This window comes from Bos taurus, chromosome 16 (genome assembly GCF_002263795.3).
Source record: "Bos taurus isolate L1 Dominette 01449 registration number 42190680 breed Hereford chromosome 16, ARS-UCD2.0, whole genome shotgun sequence".
Taxonomy (NCBI): Eukaryota; Metazoa; Chordata; class Mammalia; order Artiodactyla; family Bovidae; genus Bos; species Bos taurus.
In genome coordinates, this window is record NC_037343.1 from 59,592,213 (window position 1) to 59,618,750 (window position 26,538).

General features: G+C 37.2%; 1 protein-coding gene and 1 non-coding gene across 4 annotated transcripts in view; both read left to right on the forward strand.

The window, feature by feature from the left end:
* The window catches only part of RASAL2 (RAS protein activator like 2), a 397,752-nt gene that overhangs the window by 105,431 nt on the left and 265,783 nt on the right, over positions 1 to 26,538 (forward strand). The gene's annotated exons all lie outside the window — the stretch shown is intronic.
* Positions 2,384 to 2,469, forward strand: MIR2285X (microRNA mir-2285x). The gene has a single exon (NR_107830.1). It is a non-coding gene; the product is annotated as a microRNA mir-2285x (primary transcript).

Below are 26,538 nucleotides of genomic sequence, written 5' to 3' on the forward strand. Positions count from 1 at the left end.
TCTCTAATGCTCATCTGTTACCACATGGATCCTTCTACCTTCCTTCCCTGGTTTATCTGTAAGTTCTCACTCCAGCGATGGAGAAGCCTGGCTCCCATAGTCCAACACCCTTTTGCTTATTTGTTCAGTTTCAGTATACATGTCTGTGGGTTTTAGAATTGTTAATCCACATCTCTGTGTGAAATTACTTCATCACCTAGAGTGCTTTTATGTAGTTTCTTTTTCGTCTTAAAGACTTCAAAGTTCCTTACTGTAGCACTCGCTAGCCCCATCACCTTCAGTGAGATTGTTTCACACATTTGTACGAGAAGTAGTTTGTTTTTATCACATTCTGCATTCAATCCTGGGATCCCCAGACTTCCTGAATGATTTATTTTTAGTTTATATCCTTTAAGATGCAATCTTTTATGCTATAAAGTTCTGTATGTTGACAAATGTATAGTATCACGTATCCCCAGTTGCAGTACCATTCAGAGGAGTTCTGCTGCATGAAAACATTCCCTCTACTTCACCTATTCGACATCTCTGTCTCTTCCTATCCTGGCGGCTATTGCTCTGTTTACCGTCCCTATGGTTTTGCCTTCTCCAGAGTGTCATACAGTTGGAATCATAGGTATTATGTAGGATTCTCAAACTGACTTTGTTCACCTAATAATATATATTTAAGATTTCATGTTTTTATGTGTCTTGATAGCTCATTCCTTTCTTTTGTTTAATAGCTTATTAAATAGCCACACCTACTGAAGGACATTTCGGTTGCTTCTTGTAATAATTGTAAATAAAGCTGCTGTGCTCATCTGTGTGCAGGTTTTGTGTGGATGTAAGTTTCAGACAGTTGAGTAAATGCCTAGGAACATGATTGCTTGGTCATACGACTATGTAACACTGTGTTTAGCTTTTCAAGAAAGTGCAAGAAAATACACTGCTGAACTGTATTTCACAGCATCCGTACTATTTTTCATTTTTACCAGCAGTGAATGAGAGTCCTTGCTGCTCTTCATTCTTTCCAGCTCTTGGTACTGTCAGTGTTTTGGATTTTAGCTCTTCAAATAGGTGTGTTGTCGTGTCTTACTGTCTTTTTTTTTTACTTAAAAATTTTTTATTGAGGTATTAATTTACAATGTTGTATTAGTTTCTGGTGTACAATCCAGTGGTTCAATTACACAGGTATATATTCATATTCTTTTTTATATAGTTTATTACAAAGCATTGAATATAGTTCCTTGTGCTATACAGTGGGACCTTGTTTATCTGTTTTGAATATAATAGTTTGTATCTGCTATCTTATTGATGTTTTAATTTGAATTTCCCCAGTGACATATGATATTGATCATCGTTTCATATGTGTATTTGCTATTTGTGTATTTTTTGATGAGGTATCTTTTTAGATCTTTTACCATTGTTTAATAGGTTGTTTTCATACTGTTGAATTTTAATTATTCTTTGTGTATTTTGAAGATCAATCTTTTATCAGATATGTGTTTTACAAATATTTTCTTGGCAGAAAATATGGGCTTTGTTTTTTTACTTAGCAGTATCTTTCGCAAAGCTCAAGTTTCCTACTCAGTCAATTTTTTCTTCCGTGGATTGTGTGTTTTTGATGCAGTATCTAAAAATGAAACATCAAATACCAGATCACGTAGATTTTTTTTCTGTTTTCTTCTGTAAGTTGTATAATTTTGTATTTTATATTGTGTCTGTGTTTTATATTTAGTTAATTTTTGTGAAAGGTATTAGATCTGTGTCTGGGTTCACTGTGTTACATATAGACATCTGATTTGTTGTAAGACTTATCCTTTGTTGCACTTCCTTTTTGATATTGTCAAAATCAGTTAACTATATATTTGTGGGTCTGTTTTTGGCTCTCTATTCTGTTTCATTGATCTATTTGTTTGTTCTTTTGCCAATACCACGGTGTCCTGATTTCTGCAGCTTTACTAACTATTAGTCTTAAGATCTGGCAATGTGATCCTTCATCTTTGTTCTTTTTCAGTATTATGTTGGTTATTCTTAGACTTTTTCCATTTTATAAAGCTTTAAAACAGTTCGTCAGTATCCACAAAATAATTTGCTAGGAATTTGATTGAGGTTATGTTGATATATCGGAGAAGGCGATGACACCCCACTCCAGTACTCTTGCCTGGAAAATCCCATGGACAGAGGAGCCTGGTAGGCTGCAGTCCGTGGGGTCGCTAGGAGTCGGACACGACTGAGCAACTTCACTTTCACTTTTCACTTTCATGCATTGGAGAAGGAAATGGCAACCCACTCCAGTGTTCTTGCCTGGAGAATCCCAGGGATGGGGGAGCCTGGTGGGCTGCCGTCTCTGGGGTCGCACAGAGTCGGACACGACTGACACGACTTAGCAGCAGCAGCATGTTGATATATTGGGTTGGCCAAAAAGTTTGTTCAGGGTTTTTCTAAGATGTTACGGAAAAATCTGAATGAACTTTTGGCCAACCTAATATATAGATCAAGTTTGTAGAAATGACTCTTTTTCAGTAATGAATCTTCCAGTATATGGAATAGCTCCTCGTTTATTTACATCTTGAGTTTTTTCAACAACATTTTGTAGTTTTTGCATATAGATTCTATACAGACTTTTTAATGAAGTATTTCTTTTCTTTTTTAGAAGAGGATGAAATGCTGTTATAGATGATATTTAAAAATTTTCTGATTACAATTGTTTCTTGTTGTTGTATAGGGAAGTAATTGTTGTTTGTTTAACTTTGTATCCTGTGACTTTGCTGTAGTTGTTACAGTTCCAGGAAATTGTTTTTGGTAGATTTTTTGATGTTTTTGTCCACAGATATCCATGTCATCTGCAAATAAAGGCTGTTTTATTTCTTCCTTTCTTTCTGATCTAGATGGCTTTTTACTCTAAAGAAATAAAAAGTGTCTTTACCTGTCTTAGTGCACTAGTTACAGCTTTTAGTAGGGTGTTGACTAAGAGTGGTAGAGAGAACTTCCTTGTCTTATTTCCAGTTATAGGGAAAAAGTGTCCAGTCTCTTACCATTAAATATACTAGCTGTGTAAGTTCTTTTGTAGATGTTCTTTATGAAGTTGAGGAAATTGGCTGAAAGATTTTTTAAAATTCACAAGTGTTGGATTTTTTTCCTTTTTTTAATTGAAGTACAGTTGATTTAAAATTCTATATGGATTTTACAAGTCTTTTTTTGTTCTCAGATGGTTTTATGATTTTCCTTCTTTATCCTGTTCGTATGTTAAATTACCTTGGCTGTTATTTTAAACTTTTTATTATTATTGGTGAATATTACTGATTAACAATGTTGTCATAGTTTTAGGTGGACAGCAAAGGGACTCAGCCATATATACACATATATCCATTCTCCCCCAAACTCTTCTACCATCCAGTCTGCTATGTAACATGGAGGAGAGTTCCCTGTGCTATATAGGATTATGTTGGTTATTGAACCAGTCTTGCCTGCTTGGAATCCTACTTGGTTGTGGTCTGTAATTCTTTTTATACATTATTGAATTTGATTTGCTAATATTTTGTTGAGAATTTATATGTCAATGTTTATGAGAGATTGTAGGTTTTTTTTTTTTTCCTTGTGATGTCTCTATTTGATTTTGGTAATAGGAAAATTCTCACTTCATAGAATGAGTTAGAAGGTGATTTCTCTGCTTTTACTTTCTGGAAGAGATTATAAAGTATTAGCATTGCTTTTTCCTTGTATGTTTGGTAGAATCTACCACTAAAGGCTGGAGAAGGCAATGGCACCCCACTCCAGTACGCTTGCCTGGAAAATCCCATGGACGAAGGAGCCTGGTGGGCTGCAGTCCATGGGGTCGCAAAGAGTCGGACATGACTGAGCGACTTCACTTTCACTTTTCACTTTCCTGCATTGGAGAAGGAAATGGCAACCCACTCCAGTGTTCTTGCCTGGAGAATCCCAGGGACGGGGGAGCCTGGTGGGCTGCCATCTATGGGGTCGCACAGAGTTGGACACAACTGAAGTGACTTAGCAGCAGCACCACTAAAGGTGTCTGGGCCTGGTTCTTTGTTTTTAAATTATTTATTATGTTATGCAGTCCAAGCTTGTACTGCTTTTTCCCTGCTGCTGCTGCTAAGTTGTTTCAGTCGTGTCCAATTCTGTGCGACTCCATCATCGGCAGCCCACCAGGCTCCCCTGTCCCTGGGATTCTCCAGGCAAGAACACTGGAGTGGGTTGCCATTTCCTTCTCCAATGCATGAAAGTGAAAAGTGAAAGGGAAGTCTCTCAGTCGTGTCCGACTCTTAGCCACCCCATGAACTACAGCCTTACCAGGCTCCTCCATCCATGGGATTTTCCAGGCAAGAGTACTGGAGTGGGGTGCCATTGCCTTCTCCGCTTTTCCCTACCACAGGCTAATAAATCGAGAGACAAGTGTTGGGGTAAGGAATAATGACTTCATTAGGAAAGCCAGCAGACTGAGAAGATGGTGGACTAGTGTCCCAGATAACCATCTTGCCCAGGTTTGGGTGCTACTTGCTTTTATAGAGCAAAGAGGGGGAGGTGAGGAGATAAAGTAAAAAAGATCATAAGTTGTTGCAAATATTTCCTGGTTCCAGCCAGACTCCACAGTGCCCTCAGTGCCCCCTCACTCCACGCCAGTGTGTTAATTTCTTCTTGCATGCAACCATTTACAGGTGGCCCTGGTCAGGATGTTTCCTGTGAACTAAAACAAAGGTATTTTAGCTCAAGGTTCAGGCATGGGAAGCAGAGTCCCCTGGAGACAGGCCATTATGTATACTTTAAGTTATAGACAACATCCTTTCAGTGATTAACTTGTAGCAAAAGCAGTAGAATTCAGAGGTTAAAGTAAAAGAAACAGATACAAGATTGAGTCAGATTTTTTCTTTCCTATTACAATTAGTTATTAATTTTCTTTAATAGACATAAGATTATTAAGGTTTTTAAATTTTTGTGTGAGTTTTGATAAGTTATGATTTTCAGAAACTATTTCTCTTAAATTGTCAATTTTGTGGGTGGAGTTGTTTATAATATCATTTATTATCCTTGTAATGTCTGTGTGATCAGTAGTTATGATTCTCTTTTTTTTCCCCCCTGATATTGCTAACTTGTGTCTTATTTTTGGTTAGCCGGGGTAGAGATTTAGAAATTTTTACTGATTCTTTCAAAGAGCTAGCTTCTGGTTTTGTTGCTATTTCTCTATTGTTTTCCCATTTTCAGTTCCATTGATTTCTGTTTTTTCCCCCTTCTGCTTGTTTTACCCTTAAGTAAGCTCTAAGTGGTGGTGAATTCACTCAACTCTGTTTCCCCAAATGTCTTTATTTTCCTTTCATTTTTGAAGATTTCCCCCCACCCCCAAATACAGAATTCCTATGACAGTTTTTTTTTTTCTGCTCATAAAAATGTTCCATCATCTTGAAGCCTGGTTTTTTTTCTTATGAGTAATCAAGTTACTCTCATATTTGTTCCTTTTCATGTTATAGCCTTCAACCCACTGGCTGACTTTATTATTTTTCTTTGCATAACTAGTTTCTAGCAATTCAATTACAGTTGACCCTTGAATAACACAGGATTGAACTGCAGGGGTCCACTTGTATGTGGATTGTTTTTAATCAATGTGAACTAAGATCTACAGTTAGTTGAATTGGTGATGTGGAACCAGGAGTGAGGAAGGCCAGCTTGTAAGGTTATATGTGGCAGTTTTGCACCTCTAAGCGCCCCCCACCCCAGCCCTGTGTTTTTCAAGGGTGAACTGTATTATGTGTCTTGATGTGGTTTCCCTGGCTTTATCCTGCTTGGGGTTTGTTGTTTTATAGATTTTCAGTTCAGATTTTTACAAATTTCAGATTTATTTCTTCAACTTTATTTCCATCCTACCCCCTGTTATCCTCGACTTCAGGAATTGCTTGACATCATCCCACAGACTGCTGGTCGTTATTTTCAGCCTCATCTCCCACATCTGTTTTCCACTTTATATATTTTGAATTTCTTTCTGTTTATGTTCATTGATATTTTCTTCTGTGGAATCTGGTCTACTCATCTATCCATCAAGTAAAATTTTCATTTGAGATATTATATTTTTCAGTTTCATAAATTCCATCCAGTCTTTTAAAAAATATCTTCCATTTCTTTGCCTCTTATCTTGTTTTCCTTCAAATCCTTAAACATATTTTAATAGTTCTTTTATAATGTCTGTTAAGTCCATCATCTCTTTCATTTCTGGTATTGTAACTCCTGACTTATTTTCCTACTGATTATGTTTCACATTGTCCTATTTCTTGACATGGGTAGTAACTATTGATTGAATTTTGGACAGTGTAAATTTTACATTGTTGATTTTTTGCTTTTTGTTGTCTTCCTCTAATTGTGATTGAGTTTACATTTATCGAGAATCAGCTTCTTAGTTTTGAGGCTTGAGTTAAAGCTGTGTTAGGACGGGTCTAAAGTAGCCTTTTTTTCCTTGGACTAATTTAGTCCTGCTACCAATGCATACTCTTTGGGGATATCTGTAAATGCTTTGGGTATTAAACAAGACTTCTTCTTTGACTTCAGGGATCTCAAATGTCTTCCAGTCCTGCGTTGTGAGGATTTTCCACTTGATAGCTGCCTAGCAGCTTTCTTGGCCAGTAGTCATAAAGTTTAATTCTCCACACATGCAGCTTAATTATGCAACCAGTCACTCAAAGGGATCCCCATGCAGATTTCTGGATCTCTTTCTCTGTGTAATTTGCTTTTCTTTAATCAGCCTCAGTCTCCCTGAGCTCCCATTTCTGTCTCCTCAAATTCAGTGAGACCATTGTGTTTTTCCTTTCCCTGTGCCAATATTCAGAAAATGCCTCCAGCTTAAAACCTAGGATTATCATAAGGTTTATCTGATATGTTTTCCTTTTCCTGTGGATCACAGTCCTGTGTTTCCTGTTTTCTAATATCTGAAAACTCTTGTTTCATATATTGTGTCTGGTTTTCTAGTTGTTTACATACACTAGGAGGGCAAGTTCAATATGACTTACTTGCTCATGGCAGGAAATGGATGACTATAGTTTCATTGTTAGCACAATTAATTATATCACCGGAAAGTCTACCACTAAAGTAATTTTACTTCACAGATTATTTAAAATATTTCCTGTCACAAAGCATGTTTAAATAGATCTAGAGATAGTAAAATTCTTAAACCTACATTCTGATTATGTGCTTGATTCTAATTCAATAAACATTTATGGAGTATTACTGTTTAAAAGGTAAATTATACTCACTATTTACAAATATCTTTATATTAGCCTAAATATGAACTAAATTTCATTGTTTTAAGGCAAAGGACTCTGTGGTGTGGTGTGTTAGTCGCTCAGTTGTGTCTGACTCTGCGATCCCATGGACTGTAGCCTCTGTCCATAAAATTTGCCAGGCAAGAATACTGGAGTGGGTTGCCATTCCCCTCTCCATCGGATCTTCCTGACCAGGTATCAAACCCAGGTGTCCCACATTGCAGGCGGAGTCTTTACCATCTGAGCCATCAGGGAAGCCTGCTACTGCTGCTGCTGCTGCTAAGTCGCTTCAGTCATGTCTGACTCTGTGTGACCCCATAGATGGACCCCACCAGGCTCCCCTGTCCCTGGGATTCTCCAGGCAAGAACACTGGAGTGGGTTGCCATTTCCTTCTCCAATGCATGAAAGTGAAAAGTGAAAGTGAAGTCGCTCAGTTGTGTCTGACTCTTCTTGACCCCATGGATTGCAGCCTACCAGGCTTCTCCATCCATGGGATTTTCCAGGCAAGAGTACTGGAGTGGGGTGCCATTGCCTTCTCAGTCAGGGAAGCCTAGAAGCCACTAAAAATACCTAATTTCTCAGTTTTATACCCCCTAGTCCTCAGATATTTCTTCTGTTTTTATTCATAGATAGGACTACTAAGTTTTCTTAATATGGGGCAAAATTCATACGCACCAATTATAAAAGAAAGACCCACATGATTGTTGAAGCATCAAAAATAAAGGTAGTAACCATAGACAGTAACCATGATTATTGTCATCCACTTCGAATGTTGATTTATGTTGCCTTTGTAAAGAATGGAGTCATTATACAGATATCAAAGCATCACTATCAACCGTGGGTCACCATAAATAAATGATACATGGTAGTCTCCAAAGCCATGTGGGTATATCGTATTATATTATGACGTAAATAAGAGACTTTTTGCAATAGCTGTAACTATAATTCTTATGTTTCCTGATACATATACCCCACATATTTTTAATAAAAAATGATTGTTATGTAAGGATGTAGTAACTCATTCCTAGTCCAGTAGTAGAGTCAGTTTGAAGATAAGGATTGTGGGACTTTGTGGGAAGTGATAGGAATACTACATCTCTCTATCATTTTTTGAACTAATAATATGTACAAGTATCAGATATAGAAGAAGGAAGGATCATAGTCAACCAGAGAATTCATCCAAAGTCATTGGTCTTAAGATCATACTTCTTAATAATATCAAGAAATTAATTAATATACTTTCTTGGAAGCTTTAGAATTCTTTCATTTTTCAACAAAGGTCATAATTTATACTGTATATTAGAATTATATTAATTCTAATGGTCTGAAAGTCTCAGTATAAATCAGTAACCAAGCCAGTAAAGAAACAGATCTTATGTCTGTGAATATAATCTATACCAGCTGTCTTAAAGGTATGGTGTGGGGACTTCCCTGGCAGTTCAGTGGTTAAGACTCTGCACTTCCAATGCAGGGGGCTCGGTTCGACTGCTGGTGGAGGAACTAAGATTCTACCTGCTGTGGGGTGCAGCCAAAAAAAAAAAAAGGGTGGTGTGTACATCCTTGAGGAGTACAAAAAATAATCCTCTGGGTCCTGGTCTCAAAGTATCAGCAATTCGTTGATATTTTTAAAATCTCGTTCTGCTTAAATTTATGTTTTACAGTATATGTAACATTAGTACAATAGTCTGTATATGTAATTTATAAATAAATTTAGCTAGATAGAGATGCATGCTCAGTTTTTGTTTTTTGTTTTTTTTTTTTTTAAACTGACAGTATGTTGGGGGAAAAAGTTTGGAACTATTTTTCTGTATTGTCACTCGGTTCTGATCTGGGGAGAGTGTCTGGAAACATTTTTGATTGTCGTGACTAGGGAGTGAGGTTAGCTTCAGGTAGCTTCTGGTATCTGGTGGAGAGAGGCCAGGGATTCTGTTCAAAATCCTCAGTTCACAGAGCAGCTCTCCCCCAGCATGCACTACCAAACATACAGTCAAAGAATTATCATTTTTGAGAAACCTTGCTACAGACTGTAATTCCTCCTTGATGGACAGATAGCAAAGAAGTGAGTCTAGCCCATTTTTTCTTTCATCTCATCTTAGACAAATATTGGGCTTTCCTATATGTATGTCTGTATTTTTAATATCTCCAAAACAGGCACCAAAAGAGCTGAAGGTACTTCTACATATCCAGAATTTTGTAAAACCGTAGGATAATCTTATTAATTAGAGGAGAAGTAAGAAATTGTGTGAAGGCTCATATAAAAGTATCTTAAATATTTGTGTGGTTTTATATGACATCAAATTCTACTTTGTATACTAACAAACCTTTTGGTATTTTATAAATCAGATTGGTGTCTTGATTCATTGCAATCTAAAAAGAAAGCAGCAACTGCTAAGATTGCCAGGAAAGAATCCATCATCAATTAGAATGAATTGCTGTTTGCATAGTAAAGAACAAAGAAAGAGTATATGGTCTAATGACTTTGGTGAAAAATTGACTTGAGGTTTCATTTCTGAGTTTACATGCTTTCAGTACATGATTCTTTGCATATTAAAATCTATTTTGGTTTCATGGCCGGGGGAAAGAAAAAACCCTTTTTATAGCAGGAATGAAGGTTCACTGTGTGTTCACCATTTCACAGCATAAGTTTTTAGATAGTGAAGATCTGTCTTTGTTTGAATTTATATCTGAATCAAACATGTCTTTTTTTCTATATACACTTGTGTGCTTTGAATAAAGATGATTCTGAAGAGGTGCATGGCTGTAAGGATGTGGTGTAAGGATTAATGGCTTCAAGTGTTAGAAAAATGAAATAGCACAGTATTCTATCACCATCTAGTTGCTTCTACTTTTGATAACATGTGGGAAGAATGTGAACCAGCTGTTCCTCACTCCACTAAGATGCTTAAGGAGTTCAGTCAGCATAGCTGAATTGTTAGCATGATTCTTAATTAAAATGGATCATCATCTAACTGATATATGAGGTTCTTCCTGAAGTCAGGGGATAAGCCTTTTGAGCTCCGTTTAAATCCAGAAAGAAGCTTAAAAGAGGGAACAACTCGAGAGTTATAGTTAGAATTAGATGCATTTAATAATAGCACGACTCAAGACTCTCTCTGTTTAAAAATTTTTGTCAATCTGTTGTGAACCAGTACTTTAGCAAAATACAACAAAAACAAATAACTAGAGAAATGAAATAAAAAACCAAGCTTTAATTCTTTATTAGATTCAATAGATATAAAATTACTCTGTCAAATTTCTATAAAGCTTTCTAAACACTTAGTCTCTATTTTTGTATTCATCTTACAGAGTCTCACAGCAAAAAGTTTGTGGACCACCAGAGGTCTGAAAACTAAGCTTTAAGTAGGACTGATTTCAACAGAAATTATTTGAAATAAAATTTCCTTTTTTACTATTTACAACTTAGCCTTCACTAAGTACATATTCCTATTTAATCTCAATTGAAATATGACCTTATCTGCATAGTTTTCTTTGACTTAACCCAAGCTGACTTGGGTAACCCATCCTGTGTACCCACTTCGCTCCAAAGGGGTCTTCATTCTATCAACTCTTTCATTAATTCATTTATTTTAGTTAAGGAAAATGTAACAATAATCTTCAGGAGTTGGGGAGCTAGGAAAGTTGGTAGCACATAGCAGGCAATAAGTTGAAGTCTGTTTAATGAATGAAATAAGTACTGAATATAAAAGTTGCAACAAAACCCTAAGGCTCTAAATATCAATACGTACTGGATGGAAAAAAACTTCATTTTCTAGAAAGGAAAGAAGACAGTTTATTAGTCTCAAAACTTAGACTTGTATGAATCAAATTTTTATAAAAACAATTCTTGATAAAAAGATGAACACATGCATGCGTTTACTAACAGTAGAACACAAACTGGGAGAAAAAAGAAAACTCAGTGTTTAACTTGCTAGAAATACTGGTTTTAAGAATTTTTGGCAGAGGAGGAGGGTGCTGGAACGGAGAGGGGCTTGAAAACTAGTGCCCTGAGAGTTTGCAGGTTACTGTGCCAATCTGATGTTTTCTCCTTGCCTCTGCCATTTGGTATCCCATCATACTCTTTTGTGTATTTGATTTTGGGTCTGCTGGGTCTTTGTTGCTTTGTATGGGCTTTCTTAGTTGCAGCAAGCCGGGGGCTACTCTGTGTTGCTATGTGTGGGCTTCTTACTGCAGTGGCTTCTCTAGTTGCGGAGCTCAGGCTCTGGAGTGGGCGGGCTTCAGTAGTTGCAGTTTCAAGCTCTAGAGCACTGGCTCAGTGGTTGTGGTGCGCAGGCTTAGTTGCCACGGGCATGGGGATCTTCCTACCCTAGGGATCCAACTCGTGTCTCCTGCATTGGCAAGTGAATTCTTTACCACTGAGCCACCAGAGAAGCCTTCTTTCAATGTATTTTAATGATGATCATCTATTTGATGATACCTTTACTGAGTACTCTGCTTGGACAGTAGAAGGAACTTGGGCCCTAGCAAATTCAGTTCAGTTCAGTTCAGTCGCTCAGTCGTGTCTGACTTTTTGTGACCCCATGAACCTCAGCACGCCAGGCCTCCCTGTCCATCACCAACTCCTGGACTTCACCCAAACCCATGTCCGTTGAGTCGGTGATGCCACCCAACCATCTCATCCTCTGTCATCCCCTTCTCCTCCTGCCCTCAATCTTTCCTAGCATCAGGGTCTTTTCAAATGAGTCAGCTCTTCACATCAGGTGGCCAAAATATTGGAGTTTCAGCTTCAATATCAGACCTTCCAATGAACACCCAGGCCTGATCTCTTTTAGGATGGAGTGGTTGGATCTCCTTGCAGTCCAAAGGACTCTCAAGAGTCTTCTCCAATACCACAGTTCAAAAGCATCAATTCTTCTGCACTCAGCTTTCTTTATACTCCAACTCTCACATCCATACATGACGACTGGAAAAACCATAGCCTTGACTAGACAGACCTTTGTTGACAAAGTGATGTCTCTGCTTTTTAATATGCTATCTAGGTTGGTCATAACTTTCCTTCCCAGGAATAAGTGTCTTTTAATTTCATTGCTGCAATCACCATCTGCAGTGATTTTAGAGCCCAGAAAAATAAAGTCACCCACTGTTTCCACTGTTCCCCATCTATTTGCCATGAAGTGATGGGACTGGATGCCATGATCTTAGTTTTCTGAATGTTGAGCTTTAAGGCAACTTTTTCACTCTCTTTCACTTTCATCAAGAGGCCCTTTAGTTCTTCTTCACTTTCTACCATAAGGGTGGTGTCATCTGCATATCTGAGGTGATTGATATTTCTCCCATCAATCCTGATTCCAGCTTGTGCTTCCTCCAGCCCAGCGTTTCTCATGATGTACTCTGCATATAAGTTAAATAAGCAGGGTGACAATTTACAGCCTTGACGTACTCCTTTTCCTATTTGGAACCAGTCTGCTGTTCCGTGTCCAGTTCTAACTGTTGCTTCCTGACCTGCATACAGGTTTCTCAAGAGGCAGGTCAGGTGGTCTGGTATTCCCATCTCTTTCAGAATTTTCCAGAGTTTATTGTAATCCACACAGTCAAAGGCTTTGGCATAGTCAAGAAAGCAGAAATAGATGTTTTTTCTGGAACTCTCTTGCTTTTTCCATGATCCAGCAGATGTTGGCAATTTGATCTCTGGTTCCTCTACCTTTTCTAAAACCAGCTTGAACATCTGGAAGTTCACAGTTCACGTATTGCTGAAGCCTGGCTTGGAGAATTTTAAGCATTACTTTACTAGCGTGTGAAATGAGTGCAAGTGTGCGGTAGTTTGAGCATTCTTTGACATTGCCTTTCTTTGGGATTGGAATGAAAACTGAGCTTTTCCAGTCCTGTGGCCAGTGCTGAGTTTTCCAAATTTGCTGGCATATTGAGTGCAGCACTTTCTTTCACAGCAGGTTAAAGTCTGGTGAATAAGTCAGAAATACATACAACTAAAATATAAAGTAAAATGCATTTGATAGTGTAATAGATTCATGAATTAATAAATTTTAGATATGTCTAGATTACTTGAAAATTAAAAGTGTTTATAGATGACACATCTTTATTGAAGTGGACTTAATATTTTCTTTAAATAATGAAATCAGTAATTCAGAGATTAATGAATAGATAGATGATAGACTATATTGACCTAGCTTAAGCAAACCCATCAACAGATGGGCAAATTTAAATTTGGCCTCCAATCTCCAGGAGATGAAAATGGCAAGGAATTTAGAGGCATACAGTCTTCTGCATTGAAAGTGTGAGTAAGTAGGCAACTGAGTGTGTAATTTCCAGGACTTCCCCCTCTGAGGCTGCACAGCTATTTCCTTCGCATTCCATCTCTGAGAGACTGGTTTAGTAGAGGGAAGAAGTGCAGCAGTCTGAAGTCCTAGGATGCTGGCACTGCCCCACAGAAAGCTCAGATCTTGCATCACTTCTTGGGTATGCGCACATTTCCAGTTCCCACAGAAAAGCTGATCCTTGGCAGGAGGCAAACATACACAGCCAGACTGAGTCACAACTTGAGAATCAGGGAAATTATTTTTTAAAGGAATAAAGACTGTTGGTGGGATCAAATTTCTGCAACTAAACAAGAAGCAATGAAAAAAAATATATTTAAATCTGGATCACATTTGAGGGAACCCATCCCAACCATTTCAGATTATTCTGCCATGACATAAATCAGAGTGGATTCATGTGGCAGTTACCTTTATTGATCATCTTGCACAAATGTTGACTGGTGAATCTTGTGTTGTGTTTTAACTCCACCTGCCAGCTGTGTAATGTTCTTTAAATATGGTTCATAGGATAAGCACAGGTCGTGTTATCAAGCGAAGTCCATGATAAATGCCATAGACCCTCTTTTCTATCCTTTTGTTAAAATTAATTTTTATTGGTGTATAGCTGCTTTAAAATGTTAGTTTCTACTCTACAGCAGAGTGAATCAGTTACATGTATACATATGTTGTTGTTTAGTCACTAAGTTGTGTCCGACACTTTTGTGGCCCCACGGACTATAGCTTATCAGGCTCCTGGGTCAGTGGTATTTCCCAGGCAAGAATACTGGAGTGGGTTGCCACCATTCCTTTCTCCAGAGGATCTTCCCAATCCAGGGATTAAACCCATTTCTCCTGCATTGGCATGTGGATTCTTTACCATTGAGCCACTAGGGAAGCCCATCTCTATAAAATTGTGTATCAGTTCAGTTCAGTACAGTCGCTCAGTCGTGTCCGACTCTTTGCGACCCCATGAACCTCAGCACTCCAGGCCTCCTTGTCCATCACCAACTCCTGGACTTCACCCAAACCCATGTCCATTGAGTTGGTGATACCATCCAACCATCTCATCCTCTGTCATCCCCTTCTCCTCCTGCCCTCAATCTTTCCCAGCATCAGGGTCTTTTCCAATGAGTCAGCTCTTCACATCAGGTGGCCCAAGTATTGGAGTTTCAGCTTCAACATCAGTCCTTCCAATGAACACCCAGGCCTGATCTCCTTTAGGATGGAGTGGTTGGATCTCCTTGCAGTCCAAAGGACTCTCAAGAGTCTTCTCCAACACCACAGTTCAAAAGCATCAATTCTTCTGCACTCAGCTTTCTTTATACTCCAACTCTCACATCCATACATGACCACTGGAAAAACCATAGCCTTGACTAGATGGACTTTTGTTGACAAAGTGATGTCTCTGCTTTTTAATATGCTATCTAGGTTGGTCATAACTTTCCTTCCAAGGAGTAGGCATCTCTTAATTTCATGGCTGCTATCACCATCTGCAGTGATTTTGGAGCCCAGAAAAATAAAGTCAGCCAGTGTTTCCACTGTTTTCCCATCTATTTGCCATGAAGTGATGGGACTGGATGCCATGATCTTAGTTTCCTGAATGTTGAGCTTTAAGCCAACTTTTTTACTCTCCTGTTTGACTTTCATCAAGAGGCTCTTTAGTTCTTCTTCACTTTCTACCATAAGGGTGGTGTCATCTGCATATCTGAGGTGATTGATATTTCTCCTGGCAATCTTGATTCCAGCTTGTGCTTCCTCCAGCCCAGCATTTCTCATGATGTACTCTGCCTATCAGTTAAATAAGCAGGGTGACAGTATACAGCCTTGACATACTCCTTTTCGTATTTGGAACCAGTCTGCTGTTCCATGTCCAGTTCTAACTGTTGCTTCCTGACCTGCATACAGGTTTCTCAAGAGTCAGGTCAGGTGGTCTGGTATTCCCATCTCTTTCAGAATTTTCCGCAGTTTATTTTGACCCACACAGTCACACATACAGAATTCAATTTCAGTGTAATCTCTTTTTTATTTGAGTAAAGTAAGGCTAAGTGATTTGCTCAGGATCAGCCAGTTAGACAGTTGTGAGTGGGACCAGCTAGACCTCATCTTTTTTCCTGTAAAGCTTATATTCTCCCTAAAATCTAGACCACTTCTAGTTTGCCAGCAGTCAATACACTACTTTCCTTATAGTAAAAGTTCATTAGGTCATTGAATATTTGTTATTTAATTAAGTGCATTTGAACAGCTCATTGTAAGTGATCTTTTCAATAATATGCAGCTTTGATTATTACAGGGGTTAATAGTTACTAGGTTTGTGTTGAATTGTTGCTCTGCCTCTTGCTAAATATTGCTCTTCCACTTAATAACTATGACTGTGGTACTTAACTGTGTAGCTTTGGGAATTAGCCTCATTTTCTTCATCTATCAAATGGGAATAATACCTATTTTATAATGTGCTGTGAGAATAAAAAGAATTAATGTAAGATGTTAAGTATTCAACAAGTGGTATGTATTATTCTTTAGCATACTTGCTATTTTCCCTCTCATAAAACTGCTGTAAAAGATGAATCATTTTTTCTGACATGAAAACTATTCACCAAGCTATACATTATTTTCTGTATAAAACTCTTGAAAGTATAACACTTACATATCCAGAAAAAAAAAATAAGCTAATTATAGTGGACTCTGAATTATATATTTTGGAATCACTATTCCAAGGCTGTGATCATAAAAAAATAGATTACTGACATTTTCCCCTCAATTCATACTATTCACATACGTATGTTAATATTTTCCATACTATTAATATATATTATCCACAGTTTTTGAGGGGCTTATGTAGATCTTAGGATTATGTAGCATATTAAAGATATAAATTCACTACCCTCAGACTAAAGACTTAGACAATTCTAGATATCATAACTATTTGAGGATATCAGTGTAACCATAGTCAATGAAAAAAATGAAGGAAGTAAAATATTATAGGCTTTTTATTTAAGAAATAAAGTAGACTGTTTAATTCTCAGAAGCCTTTTCTCCCCTTGTGTTACTTGTTTTCACTGATTTTTAAAAAAAGTAAATAGTTGTCAGTGGTATCATTGTACCTAAAAATCTATTGCTTTGCAAATTTGGGGGCCATTCACACTCACTAAAACTCGGTTTAAAAATACCTAATAGCATTACAAAGAGATGGAGAAGTCAAAGAAAAGTCAAACGTGAGAGAAGATATTTGCAATGTGTAAAACAAAGGATTAATATCTAAAATAAAGAACACCTATAAGTTAATAAGAGAAAGACAAACCACCCAGTAGAAAATGAATAATGACTTCAAATAGTATCTCACAAAAGAGGAATCACAAATCGTAGTACCTAATTAGGAAAATACAGCTTAAAATACAAGGAAGCTCTGTCACATACCATCAGATCACTAAACATTTAGAATTAATATTGAAAGAGATACGGAGCAATAGGAATTCTTATTTAATACTTCTCATGGGACTGTAAATTGGTGTGGCACTTTAAAAAATATTTTGGCTTTATCTTCTAAAGTTAAACATGCTCTAGCCTATGCCCCAGCAATTCCATTTCCACATATTTACCCTACAGAAATTCTTGAGTACGTGTACCAAGACACATGTATAAGAAAGTTCCTAACAGCAAAAACTTGGAGACAATTCAAATGTCCATTGTTGGTAGATTTTTTAAGTGAATGATGATAAATTCATACAATGGAATATGCTTTACAGTGGTGAAAATGAAGAAACTACAGCTATGTATAACCTTAAATATATGAAGATCTACAAGTTCTATTACAGAGACTCCTGTAATTTTTTTGGAGGCAAAAATTCAATCTTCAGCCACCAGGAGGCTGACAAGAGGGAACCAGACCATGCTTTCTACTAACACTTTCCCTCTCTGTACCGCTGATAGTTTGACTCCGTTCCTCAAGCACATGTAGATTGCAGTATCTTCCTAAGGGGGAACTACAGACTGGAAGATTTTTGCATATTTTAAAATGATCTCCAGAAGAAAGCTACTTGCTGGTCTTGACGGAGGTAAAAAGTTGGAGGAGGTGGTTCTTAAGCCACAAATATTGAAAATTTTCACAAGTTAAAAAGGACAACACTGTATTTTGAGACACCTAGTCTTTCAAGATTTGATTAAATCGTCCTATGTTCTATCCAGAAAGAATCAAAGCCCTTTATGAAATTGTTTCATGGATTTTTCCAATTAGTTTACAAAATGCTTTTCAAGTTAAATACAAATCATTTGCCATTAAAGTTTTTCATGTATTTGGCTGTACCAGGTCTTAGTTGGGCATGCAGGATCTTCAGTGTGGCATGTGAGCTCTTAGTTGCGGCATGTGGGATCTAGTTCCCTGACCAGGGACAGAACCCGGACTCTCTGCATTAGGAATGTGGAGGCTTAGCCACTGGACTAATTTCAGTTAAAATTTATCATGCATGTTGTTCCAGAAGATGGAATATAATTGTACTTCATAATTGGGGGAATACATAAAGGCTTCCAAATTCATTCCTGGCCAAATTCATTCTTGGCCTAACATATATCCATGATGAAAAAAAAAGGAACAGAAATATTAGAATTACTAGTTAAAATATTTATAGTCGAATATATACAAGTCAATTAGTAACTAAGCCAGTTATTTAGAACTAACTTCTTTTGTCATTCAGAAAAATTGGTTCGTGTTCATGACTGAATGACTATTTAGTGAGTGTGTGTGTATTAGATCTTAGAGAATTTTTCATAAAGTGATTTCTGTCCCAAATGATTTAAAGCCCAGATACAGAGTTATTTCCTAGATTATTGGAACCTGGCATCTATACTTAACATTTTATTGAAATCATAGAGGTCTTAGTTGATAAATCTAACAGCAGCTTCTAAATATTGAACATTATTGACTTCTGTTTCACACTATTGACCATACTATCCTTGAAGTTCTTTATGGTCGAGTTTCTGTGATGTTTCTGTCCTAGTTTTGTTTTTCTGACTGTTCCTTCCAGCCTTGTTCCTTAGTTCTAGTCCTTTGCCCTTCCCTTATGTATAAAAGTCTCACCAGTGTATTTCTCTTGCCCTGTGAACTCTGTTCCCTTTATAGTCTTGTATACTAAGCAGGCCAGCTTACATGAAAGTTCGAGGAAAGATAGAAATATAGAAAGCTAGAGAGGAAAGAGGTGTACCATTCTGTTGTGTTCTTTAAGATCTCATTTTAGAGACCAAATGGCTAAACTGTACTTTATCTCTAGTATTCCCATTCCCTTCCCTTCCCACTAGACCTTGCTACTCCAGTGCTTTTCTCTCTCCAATATTCAACCTTTCTTTTTCTACTTGATCAAATCGTCAGCTAAGAGTTATCAACAGTAGGTTTGTGTGACAAGCTCGAGCAAAGTTACACAGCTAATAAGGAATATAACTTCCTTGGGTGGTGCTAGTGGTAAAGAATCTGCTGGCCAATGCAGCAGACTCAAGGGATGTGGGTTCAACCCTGGGTTGGGAAGATCCCCTGGAGTAGGAAATGGCAACCTGCCCTAGTTTCTTGCCTGGAAAATTCCATGGACAGAGGAACCTGGTTGGCTATAGTTCATGGGGCTGCAAAGAGTCAACTAACACTTTGACTAAGCGAATGAGCACATGCACACACAAGGAATGGAGCTAATACTGGACACAGGAAATTGTCTGGGTATAAGGCCCATCCGTATTCTTGGCAGTTCACCATTATCTCCTTTTTCAATTCTGTTTCTAGAATCTACTCCAGAAAAGTAAAGATTTAGACAAAGATCTTTACTAAGTTGTCTGTCACAGTGTTACTTTTTAAGATCAAAGACACGCCAATGAAAATTATGGAACAATTAAATGTCCATCATTAAAGGAAGGGCTGTTTATTATCACGTAATAAATCATGGTGATCCATTCAGTGCCATATAATGCAGAGAATAAAATTAATGATCTCAAAACATTTTAATGATGGTTATAAATGTGTTATATAAAAACACTCTGATTTAAAAAAAATAATTTCATTTATTTAACTTTGTTTTTGGGTGCACAGGTCTTCGTTGCTGTGTGCCGGCTTTCTCTGGCTGAGGCGAGTTAGGGCTAGTCTCAAGTTGACAGGGCACAGGCTTTTCATTGCAGTGGCTTCTTTTGTTGTGGAGCACAGGCTCTAGGTGAGCAGGCTCAGTAATTGTGGTGTACGGGCTTAGTTGCCCCACATCATGCGGAGTCTTCCCGGACCAAGGGTCAAAGAAGTTGCCCCATGTCCCCTGCATTGGCAGGTGGATTCTTAACCACTGGATTACCTGGTAAGTCCAATATTAGGATTTTGATCATAATAAAATAAACATATACCTATTTTTAATGCATTAAAAAATACTGGGAGAATAAACTAAAATGTTCATTGAGTGAGTGGTGGGATAGATGATTTTTTTGTTGCTAAACAGACTAATGTGTGCATGTGTTTTAATAACTTATAAGGCTTGTAATGAAAAACAACACTCCCCTCCTCCCCTGCCTTCTCATTTCTAGGGCAACTAGTTTTAAATTATTTAAATGATTTACTCTGGGTTGCCTTGCAAAGTAACATGACAATATTTTTTTCTTGATATTATACATTTAATTCTTCTTCTGAGGAGACATTAGGACTCTTACCTCACCCACTTTCACTATGCTATGCTATGCTAAGTCGCTTCAGTCGTGTCTGACTCTGTGCGACCCCATAGACGGCAGCCCACCAGGCTCCCCCGTCCCTGGGATTCTCCAGGCAAGAACACTGGAGTGGGTTGCCATTTCCTTCTCCAATGCATGAAAGTGAAAAGTGAAAGTGAAGTTGCTCTGTCGTGCCCGACTGTCAGCAACCCCATGGACTGCAGCCCACCAGGCTCCTCCGTCCATGGGATTTCCCAGGAAAGAGCACTGGAGCGGGGTGCCATTGCCTTCTCCACTATAGCATCCCCCAAATCGCTATACTATACTATTCAGTTAGATTGGAAAAAAGAGTATTTTCTTTTAACATGAGACTGTACTTTGATTATACTCCTTTCTGATACACTTATTCTGTTTTCCCTTAAACTTTGAATTGTCTTTCTTCTTGCATTGATTTCTGTTATCATGTCCTCATTTTTATCCCCAAGTATGCCAATCTGTTGAGTGCTTTTTAAGAACTGACTCATTGGAAAAGACCCTGATGCTGGGAAAGATTGAAGGCAGGAGGAGAAGGGGATGACAGAGAATGAGGTGGTTGGACGGCATCACTGACTCGATGGACATGAGTTTGAGCAAGCTCCAGGAGTTGGTGATGGACATGGAAGCCTGGCATGCCACAGCCCATGGGGTGGCAAACAGTTGGACACGACTGAGCAACTGAACTGATACGCTTTTATATTAAAATCCCCCACTTGCACGCACATTTTGTTTTCTCTGGAGATACTTCTCTTGGAGCTTTGTATCCACCACCTCCTATCTCTGTCGGTGCTCTCTAGATCTGCTTTATGACCTAGTTTTGGGACTTCCGCTAATTGCTTTTCTGTATTAGATACCTTATGTCCTGGATCTCATGTATTCCTCTTTCCTGAATCCTCATTTTACTGAGGCACATCATCACGTAGCTTCGAATCCTTGCATGTCATTCTGGTCTAATAACACTTTAATATCTTGAAGATACTCAGTGTGACTCCTGAGAAATTCAGTGCTTTCTCATTTTTTAAATTCTTTTGTGGTTGGCATTTTTATCCCTTCTTTTCTAGAGTTTTAAGCTCATTTCTTTATTCCCAATATTCTGAAATATTTCAGTGATGTGCACTGGTTGGGTCTTTTTCATTCGATAATCGGTGGATTCTTTTAATCTAAAGACTTGTATTTCAGTTCTGGGAAATTCTTTCTGTTTCTTTTATATAAGGGTATCCTCCCATCAGTTTTCTCATTCATTCTTTCTTTGCTTCTTATTAATCAAATGTTAGACCTTACAGATTGACCTACATATCTTTTCCCCCTTGATTTTTCTGCACCTCTTTTTCTGTCCTTATTTGTAGGACATTTTCCCAGCTCTGTTTTTCAAGCGGTATTCTTGGAAAAAGTACTGTGGGACAGGTGGGTTGAGGGTGGGTTTTTACTATGTGTCCTCTGTAACATTTGATATCTGACCATATACATCATATCAGAACTATGATTACAGTCTTAATGAAGTTACATAAAATAGAGTCGTACAAGTGTTTCAACTGTTTTGCTAATATATTTTTAATGGTAAAAATCAAGACAGGATTAATAAGACTTTTACTATTGGACCCAACGTTCTCTGGAAATTTTATAAGCCAAATAAAGGCTAAGTTTAAAAAAAATGCCTTTTTTTTTTTTTCTATAGCATCTTATTTTTCTTTAATGAAGAAGAATACATATCTGCATAAATCATTCTGAGAGCAGTAATAAGAGGACTTATTATTTATTTTAAAGCTATCTTCAAAGCTAATTTCAAAGTTATCTTCTTCATCTCTGTTTCCTGGGTTTAAAAATAAAATTATTTGTTTGAAATTCTCAGGCTGCTTAAAGCTATGGATTGACATCTTTCATCAAATATGGAAAATCCTTAGTCATTACTTTTCAAGCAATATCTCTTTTCATTCATCTTTTCTTTTGGGGGGGTTCCAATTTAACATATTAAACATTCTCCTTGTAACTTCTAAGTCTCTTGACTCCTGAATATTTTCTATATTTTTATATTTTGTATGTTTTTGTATTTCCATGCTTTATTCTACATAGTTTCCTCTGATGTAATTCTCTCTTCAGTAGTATCTAATGATTTTTCTACTTTTGCGACTTCTTTTTAGTTCTTTTTCTGATTTACTATGACATTTTTATAATTTGCGATGTTTTGCTAAATCTTAAAGCTTGAATTTTATTGTCATACATGTTGTAACTATATAATTATACAGACTTGGCATTGCAACTCAAGTACATATTTCTGTTAATGTTTCTGATAGATGTGTGTGTTTTTATTGCCTGTTGCTTTTACTTGTTTATACTCATGATTAATTGCCTTCTTATGTGCCCTGTTATCTTTATGTACTGAGCATTCTATAGCATTACAGTCCTTTACAGTTCTAAAATCCAGAAACCTCTGCAACTAAAAGCTGTTTCATAACTCATTTATTGTCCAAACATGTTGTGAAGTGACAGAAAGCTGTTTAGTTTTATTCAGCTTAGTGTAAATGTTTGTACAGTTTGCATCAGATTGATAACAGGGTAATGCCACCTACCCCACTGATGATGTGACAATATGGTATATGTACCATATTACTTTTCTAAAATGTGAAATCTTCTGAATTCTCATCACATTTAGCCTGAAAATTTAGATAAAGAATAGTGGATCTATTTGAAAATTTATTTCTAGAAATCATTTGAGGTTTGGGATAATGTTATTTTTCTCTCAGTAAGATTTTTGTTATTTCCTGCCAAACACTAAAGGTTCTAACAAACTGGAATAATCATAACAATTTCATTTGAGATTTTGATTAGCTAATCTAAAAGACTAAAAGCCAAGCTTTTTACAAATCTGATTTACTTGTAATTCACTTTGGTCCTAGGGTGATTTTTTTTTTCAGAGTCCAATCCAAAGTGGGCTAAAGAGAAGGGAATTAGTAACTTGGGGTCCAACCCTGTCTTTCCTTGGTCTCTGACCTTTTATCTCTTTAGACCCTTTGCTTGCTAACCACATACCTCAGTTTCTCAGAACCTGTTTTGGGTAACAAAGGCCCCAAAGTAGAAACTACTTCCGGTGCCAGTTTTACTCCTCTGGATTGTTATCTCATCTAGGTTTTTATCTCACCATCTGGTTTGTTGTTTGATACATGAAATATTTAGTGGGTCTTGGAGCCAGGAATGGAATCATTAACTCTGTTGTCTCAGTTCAGTTTCTCATTATTTTATTTCTAGTTATTTCCTAGCAGGTCTCCCTCCATTGAGCCATATCCCTTGCCATCTAACTTTGACCATTGCCAGAAGTAGCTTGCTATTAATATAAAAAAGCCTAAACACAATCACATTGCTAGTTCATTAAACTTTTTTAGTAGCTCTCATTATTTACAGGGCTTCCCTAATAGCTCAGTTGGTAAAGAATCTGCCTGCAATGCAGGAGACCCCAGTTCCATTTCTGTGTCGGGGAGATCCGCTGGAGAAGGGATAGGCTACCTACTCCAGTATTCTTGGGCTTCCCTTGTGGCTCACCTGGTAAAGAACCTGCCTGCAATGCAGGAGACCTGGGTGTTTGATCCCTATTTTGGGAAGATCCCCTGAAGAAATGGAAAGGCCACCCACTCCAGTATTCTGGCCTGGAAAATTCCATGGAGTGTATAGTCCATGGGGTTGCAAAGGGTCGGCCACGACTGAGCAACTTTGACGTCACTTCATTATTTACAAGATGAAGTCCAAATTCTTTAGCAAATAAGAGGCTCCCTAGTCTTCCCTCTGTCTGCCTCTACTGTAGTGTTGTCTCCTGTTACCTTTCTCCTTGTACTCTGGATGCTAATCTGTGCCTGAAATGTTTCATGTCTTCATATCTTTATCTGTACTGTTCTCTTTGCTAAGAGTTCCCTTTGCCTTTCTTCTACCCTCAAACACTATCCCCTTGGCCTGAAAAGCTTCTCATCCTTGAAAGCTGGGAAAACTGACTGTTATTTCTTTCTATAGATCTTTCTTCATGCTTCTGTGCTCAGTCGCTTAGTTGTGTCTGACTGTAGTCCACCAGGCTCCTCTGTCCATGGAATTTTCTGGGAAAGAATACTGGAGTGGGTTGCCATTTCCTATCCAGAAGATCTTCCTGACTCAGGGATTGAACCTGTGTCTCCTGCATTGGTAGGCACTGGCAGGTGGCTTCTTTACTGCTGAGCTACCTGGGAAGCCTGAAATAATTAAATAAAGTGTCTATTCACTGAGACCATAAAATTAACTAACGCCTGTTAGGAAAAGAAAATGTAAAAAGTAAACAATTTCAAACAAAGGTTCTCGATTCTTAGTTAAACCTAAAGTCAACTTAACCAGAGCATTTTATTAATTGATATTTCTAGGTAACTGTATTATATTACTGATGAAATTCTGTTTCTTTTTCTAAAAGTTTATTTCTTCTGTTAAATTTGCTTCTGATTTTTTATTTTATTTCAAGGCATATGTAACACAACCAGAAGGAACAGAGTTTAAAAGCTGCCGCTTTCCAGCTGTTTGTATGATAGTCTTGACTCACTTCCTTGTCTCCAAACTGACTTTAACAGTAATTCTTTGCTCCTAAAATTTCAAGGTCTAACATAAAAAGCCAACTGTACTTAATAAAAGTACTCGTTAAAAGGTAGCAGTTGTCTAGAGTGGTGCTCTTAGTTGTTACTTATATCCAGTTGATTGAAGGTGCTGTGGAGTTCAGCTGTGTCCTTACTGATTTTCTACCTACTGAACTGTCCCTTTCTCATAGAGGTGTGGTTGAAATCTCCAGCTATAATAGGAGATTCGTCTATTTCTCTTTGTAGTTTTTAAACTCACATAATTTGACACTTTGCTGTTAGGTACATATACATTAAGGATTCTCAATTTTCTTAGGGAATTGGTTCTTATTATTACATAAGCCTTTATCTATTCCTGAGTTTTTCTCTTACTCTGAATTCTACCCTATCTGAAATTACTATAGCTACTTTAGCTTTCTTTTGATTAGCATGTTGTATGTGTTAGCATGTTACATCTTTTTCAATCCCTTTACTTTTAATGTATTTGTATCTTTATATGTAAAGCAGATTTCTTGTAGGCAACATGTAGCTGGGGCTTGTGTTTTGATCCCCACTGACAATCTCTGTCTTTAATTGGTACATTTGGACCATTTATGTTTAAAGGGATTATTGATATAGTTGGATTAATATCTATTATATTTGTTACTGTTTTTCTATTTGTTGCCCGTATTATTTGTTTGTTACCCTTGTTCTTTGTTTCTGTATTTGTCTTCTGTTCCTTTTTGTCTTTTTTTATTTTAATTGACCATTTTACATGATTCTATTTTTTTCTTCTTTACCTTTTAATAAAGTTTTTAAGTGATTGCCCTAGAATTTGTAATATATATTAGCAATTAATCCAAGTCCACTTTCAAATGATACTATATTGTTTCCCAAGTAGTGCAATACCTTATAATAATAAAATATTTCTAATTCCTTCCTTTAACAACCCCAGTTTTGGCGCTGAACTAAGTCTACTTTAGTACAAGCTGCTTTGTCATTTATCAGATGTATTGGTAAAACACTGATACTTATTTCAAGTTATCAGAATGTTGTTCATTTTCTAAGTTTATACTCATTGAAGAAGGTATGAGATTCATTAAGTGCTTGTAGTTACCTCTTTATGCGTCTTCAAGATGTTCTCCAGTGATGCCAGATTTTTTTCTTAGAAATAATTTTTTTAAGAAAATCTAGAAAAGCCAGGTAATAGTTTCTGTCAAATAAATCGACATGGAAGAAAATCTTAACAATTGAAGCAATATTTCTTGCCTCTTTCCTGCTCTCATCTCATTTGACATAATTCTTTTATTTTCCTCTGTTAAATACGCCTCTCTTATCCTTGAAGAAACAGATAGTCACTTGGTTCAAGAAAGATAAATCCCTGGTGACTGTCTTCTCTCCCCTGTCCTTCTCCCTCATCATATGTGTTTTAATGTGATCTTCTTGGTATGAGAGATAATGTTAAACTCACTATTACTGACCCTTTTTACTACTATCCTGAAGTCAGGTGCTTTTATTTTAGGTCTTTCTCAGATTTTTATTAATTAATTCAGCAAATATTTATTGAGTGCCTATCATATGTCAAGTACTGAGGACTCTATAGACAATAAAACAGGCATGTAAAGTATAGTTTTGTGGGTGAAACAATCACTGATTAATAATCTCACAAGGAAATGTCCAAAAATAGTTATAACTCTAATAGGGAGATGCTTGGGACTGTAAAAGCCTATAAAAAGAGATTTGACCTAGTCAGGGAAGTCAGGAAAGGCTCTCTCAGG